General features: G+C 34.4%; 1 long non-coding RNA gene across 2 annotated transcripts in view; it reads left to right on the top strand.

The window, feature by feature from the left end:
* Positions 1-1,489: 1,489 nt before the first annotated feature.
* LOC103544880 (uncharacterized) overlaps positions 1,490-6,000 on the top strand; it is a 35,888-nt gene continuing 31,377 nt past the window's right edge. For both annotated transcript variants that reach the window (XR_011536399.1, XR_011536400.1), the window contains exon 1: positions 1,490-2,151. This is a non-coding gene — a long non-coding RNA (uncharacterized lncRNA). The remainder of the gene's footprint in view (positions 2,152-6,000) is intronic.

The raw sequence follows: 6,000 nt of genomic DNA, 5'->3' as shown, positions 1-6,000 counted from the left end.
GAAAATATAGCTGTTTCCAAGCGAGAGAATAGCTAGAAATAGAGGATATCAGTATTTTTTCAAGGTCCACTGGTGATTCCAATGTTCAATCTGGAGAAGCACTTAGGTGAAACCTTAACTCAGGTGTTCCTGCTTAGTAAAGGTTCTGGAGACTGCTGTCATCTGCTGAGCTTTCTAGATGGTCTATACTGCTCATTCTACAAGTAGCACCTAGATTTCATCATCCTGAGGCCTCCAAAGGTTGCTAAATTCCCAACACTGTGTGCTAGCTAGCAAGGCCTGAATTTCCTGATCTAGCATAGTCAGGATTTCTGAGGACACCCGTTCACCTATAATTTGAGTAAGGCCTTCCCTGTGCTTTTTGCTGAAGCCTGTATGGTTCCTGTGCAATTATTGAAGCCACCTAATGCTCATTTCAGTAAAAGTAGCAGAACCGAACCACCATAAATATTGTGGGAACAGGAGATTTATGTTCAGATGTCATGAAAATTCCTCTTTTTACTAATTTTACTAATTTAATAATTCTGAAACCAAACTGAGAAGAAGATTTGGGCAATGTAGTTCCCAGCCATAACCAAGTTAACAACAAGATCCCAAACACTTCAACCCTTTTCAACTTGCCACTCATACACATTTCATTTTATCATATTTAACTTTCAAAAAAGACAGCAGAAAAGTATGCTTATTTTTTCAACAGATGTATACAACTTAAAGAAAAAGAGTATACTCAAAGTTTCCTATGTCATTTTATTCATATGGGTGACTTAGGATTCTTACAGCCAAGTCACATACAACCTTTGATATCCTACAGCTTGCTAAAATGTCGAGATAGAAGGTGAACCCTTCTTACTATATCTTGTGTTAGGAAGTAGGCGAATGGGAGAGGAGGGGAATATTGGTTAATATATTTACAAATATATTCACATCAAAGCAAAAGAAAAAAATACTCATAAGTCCTGCAGCTTTAGTTTCAGCTCCTGGTCACACGATCATACATGGCACATATAACTGCCTTTTTTCCACAACCTACTCCATGTTCTCTTTAACTTCAGCAAACATCTAGGTTGTTTTGATTTCTTGTCTTATGAAGTGGCCAAAAACTTTATCTTCAAGTATGAATATCATTAGTAGTTCTTTCTATTTGACACTGTTATAGAATTTTATTAAATTTTAAATAATGGATATGAGACTTCTAAAAGGTGCCCCAGAGTCTCTCCTGCATTCCAGGAACACTCCCCACTACACTCATTGTGTAGCAGCAATCAAATGTTTCCTTCATATTCAAGAAAAATCATGCAAACAGTAGAGAAATCCTTTTTTGCTTATTGGTTAAGTAGCATGAAGTTCTCAAAGTGAACAGGTAGCAGTCTTGGCATCTGGTTCAATGGAATCATTTTTGTGTTCCTTGTAGGAAGAATTACCTCCATCTATCTGTCTATCTATCTATCTATCTATCTATCCATCTCTGTTTCTCTCTCTTTCTTTTTTTAGGAACAAAGACCAGCAAACCTTAAATTGTGAGGATGGGAAGCAAAATTTTTGTTAGTGAACCATTAAGAAGAATAGTGAGAAATGCTACCTCCTTTTCCACGTTTTGATTCCCAGACTCAAAATCCTGGCTATTGGGGAAAAAAGCATCATAGATATAACAGCAGTTTAAAGCACATGCTGCACTCTGGAGAACATGATCCGAGCCCCAGAAAGTGTTGGCTTAACTGGTGGCAAAATGAAGCCTTCAACAAACCTGTAAAGTTTTCAACAAAGTCATGTGCTTTAGGATGATGGGGAATGTTGTAAGACTAAAGAGTTTTTAAGCATAAGCAAATTGTCACGTTTCCTTTGCTGTAAAATGAGCCACTTGGTTTGAAGCAATGTTATGTGACAGAATATGATGATGAATAAAGAATTCTATAAATCCAAAGACAGTAGTTTTGACAAAAGAATTTTGGTCAAAAATGATAAATCCATATTGAGAGTAACTCATATTCTAGTAAGAATAAAGTACTGATTCTTCCAGATGAATGAAATCAAATGTAATCAATTTGTGAGATGCTGGCTGGACCCTCAGGGAACGTGCCATGTATGTCTGATGATTGTATTCACTCTTGGCACATTTGGCGCTGGAGAGTGGCTGTGGCCACATCAGCCTTGGTGAGTAAAAGCCCTTGTTATTAGCTCTATGCTCCTTCTCCACACCTGATGCCATTATCATTTTAGCCTCATTGAAAAATCTGGAAATGTGTTCCTCATTTTTAGTTCTCTGAAGGGTTTAGGCAAGGTTGATGTTACTCATGTATCAATTGTGTGAATTGTCTAATAAAACTTGAAGCTATCTGAATCTAGGGTTTTCTTAATGGGCAGTTTTTTTTTTTTAAATAACTGCTTAATGGTGGTAGTAATAGAGCTAGAAAGATGGGGAGAGGCAAAGGAAAGCTTTTATAAGGTAAGAATAAGTTGAAGGAAATCATGCAAATACACGAAACTACATAACATAATTGGAGAATAATGAATGGCCTTTCTTCTGACTGGTACATAGGGTACATAGACGAGATTAGTAAGAAAAAGAAAGCACTGTCCTGATAATTTTCAAAGGTATATATAATATATATTTGTATATTTCAAATATACACATACATATACACATTTCTAAAAAGGAAACATAAGCCTTCTGTTATCAAAATTTTCACCTTTCGTAGGCACAATTGATTTCAGATGTTTATTTCTGAATCTGTTAGACCATCATACACTGCTTTTGTGATTCTTTCGCAGCTTTTCAGTACTAGGAATATTCATGTGAATCATCTAGACCAAGTATTTCTGGTAAGGAAACTAAGGAACGGAGAATTTGGATGAATCAAACACCTAGAGATAGTTGGATAAAGAATTGAGTCTAGAAACAGGCTTTCTTTCTTTCTGCATGGTCCATTTATAGAACAATGTGGGATAATTTGATGAATATGTAGCTCTTAATAGAAGGTACTATTTTTTTCTCTTTCTGCCAAATATCCTTGATTACACCATCACCACCCTGAAAACAGTGAAAATATCCATCACCCCTTGAAATTTCCTTGTGCTCCTTTTTCATCCCTCGTTTTCACTCCACATCAAGGAACCACTGATATGGATTTTGTCACTATAGATTAGTTTACATTTTATATAATTTTGTGTAAGTAGAATCACACAGTATATACTGTCTCTTAGGTGCCTCCTTCCATTCACCATAATTATTTTGAGATTCATTTCTATTGTTTCATGTTAGTATTCCAATGAATGAATATATCACCATTTGTGTAGCCATTCACCTATTGAGGGATATTTGAATTGTGTTCCTAGTTTTGTGGCTATTAAAAATAAAACTGCTATCACATTCATGTACAAGTCATTATACGAACAAATGATTTAAATTCTCTTGGGTAAATACTCAAGAATGAAATAGTTGGATGATAGTGCAACTATATGTATAACATCCTTTGAAATTGTCAAATTGGTTTTCAAATGATATAGCATATTACATAACCTATGGCAGTGCATGTGAGTTTAGGTTCCACAACTTCTTCCTTAATATTTGGTATAAGAAGTATTTTTAATTTTAGCCCATCTAATAGGTATATCATGGTTTCTTACTGTTGCTTTGACTCATATTTACCTAATAACATGATGCTAAGCACATTCTTAAGTGTTAATTGACATTTATATATCTTCTTTGGTGAGGTATCTTTTCAAATAATTCCATTTTTTTATTGAGTTGTGTGTTTTCTTATTTTTGACGAGATTCGTTATGTATTCTGGCTACACATTCTTTATCAGAAGTAAGAGTTGCAAGTATTTTCTTCAGTCTATCTATCTATCTATCTGTCATCTATTGATCTAACATCTGTCTCTAACAGTCTACTTACCTATCAGCTATCTATCTTACATAATAGTACATAACAGTAATATCAAATTATCCCAAAAAAGCGTCTGATAATAATAATAAATGTTTCCTGGAAAAAATTATCTCATTACATTCTGTTATCTTTTCTTATATAAACACTATCCCAGAAATACATGGTTTAAAATAGCAGCCACTGGGCTATATTCTCTGTTTCCTCGTGTTGACTGAGGTCACATGGTGACCTAGATGTTGGTCTAGGCCGTAGGGTCTTTCATAACTGTCTCCAGGATGAGAATGGCTAGAAAGATTGACTCAAGTGCTCCCCTTCCCACTGCATGTAACCTCAGAGTGTGTCAAATGGTTTTCTAGAAGGTTAGCTGGACTTCCTATGCGGCATCTCATGGCTTTCAGAGACTATCTTCTTAAAGGCTAGATTCAGAAGTGATACACAATATTTCTTCCAATTTCTGTTAGTCAAAGCATTTAAAAGACAAGAAAAATTCAAAAGGGTAATAAATAGGCACTCTGTCTCTAAGGAAAGTGTGTAAAGATGTGTACAGTCATCTTTAATGTGCCAAAACTATCATGAGCCCCTTGTAAGACTCTAAAATTCACATTCCAGATTCTTTTATGAATAGCTTTTAACATTTTAATTAAATTCATGAGTGTGTAGTATGTGATCTCTTTTTGCTGTGCATGTACTTAGCAAAGCCATTGAATGTAGCAATACTTGAATAGCACACATATAGAAAGAAGAGTGACAGATATTTTAATCTCAGGTCATTGTGAAAGCAACATTAGCTCTGGGATCTTTGGAAGTAGTCATATCATATCAGATATCAAGATGGTAGACCAAGGTCCAAGAAGTATGGGGAATAACAATGCTATCTCTTGGGAAGTATTTAGGGAGGATATAAAAGAGAAAATTCCAGTATTTCTCAATTTGCAAAGAACTAGTATGGAAAATCACATACTAAAATTATTTTTAGAAAAACAGTGTAACACTGCTTTTCTTAGAAAAAGTATTATCCATGCAAACATGTTTAAGTGAATCATTCTTGTACACATGAGCTATATTAATGGAAAAAAATCCCCAAATCCAGTGTATTTTTATTCTTTGTTCATCATCTTCCATTTTTAGTAGTCTGAAGTACTTAACAATAAATATGTAGAAAGCATTTACCTTGAAAAATCCTTGTTTTAGCGACTTCAGGGAATATAAAAAATAAACATTGATCTTATTCCTGAAACCTTAAGTGTAATAGAGAAATTCTTATATGAATAAATTAAATATAATTCAAGAAAGAGAGTATTAAGTGTGGAGAATGTGATGGAATCATAAGATGAATGAAATGCATGTAAGTGACATGTGACGAGGGGATGGGGGTAAGAAAATACTTGGAGATGAGAGTGGTCTTGAAAGGTAGCATTAACAGAACGTTCATAGCATCATTATGCATAACAGCCAAAATGTATAAACAAACCAAATCTTCATCAACTGATAAATAAATCAACAAAATGTGTCATATCTATGAAGAAAATATTATTCAGCCATAAAATGCTACAAAATTATGACACTTGCAAAGACGTAGATGAACTTTGAAAACAAGATGCTGAGTGAAAGAAGCCTGATGCACAAGAAAACCCATATTGTATGATTCTGTTTACATGAGAAGTACAGAATATGGAAACATATAGAATCAGAAAGTAGATTAGTGATTGCCAGAAGCTGAGGAGAGGGGATAAAGAGAAGTGACAGCTAATAGTTACGGGTTCCTTATTGGAATGATGAAAAATGTTCTGGAATTAGATAGGGGTAATGGCGGTACAACCTTGTGAATATACTGAAACCCAAAGAAGTATACACGTTAAAGGGTGGACTTATAGTATATGAGTAATATTTAGAAAAAAATAAAAAAATATCATTGAAGATTAGTAATATTCATAAACATGGTCATAGATGAGAACGTTTCAAAAATGGAAGAAACAAAATGAACAATAGAAAGGAGGTGGAAAGGATTAAGTAGGGTACTATTTGAATTTCATTGGAGTCTGCTTTGAATACAGAAGGAGGTAGCTGTGAAGCAATCATAAATATCATTTGCAGTTTTTTTCCTAACATAGAC

This window comes from Equus przewalskii, unplaced genomic scaffold (genome assembly GCF_037783145.1).
Source record: "Equus przewalskii isolate Varuska unplaced genomic scaffold, EquPr2 contig_13297, whole genome shotgun sequence".
NCBI classification, from domain to species: Eukaryota; Metazoa; Chordata; class Mammalia; order Perissodactyla; family Equidae; genus Equus; species Equus przewalskii.
This window is presented reverse-complemented; position numbering and strand designations above follow the sequence as displayed.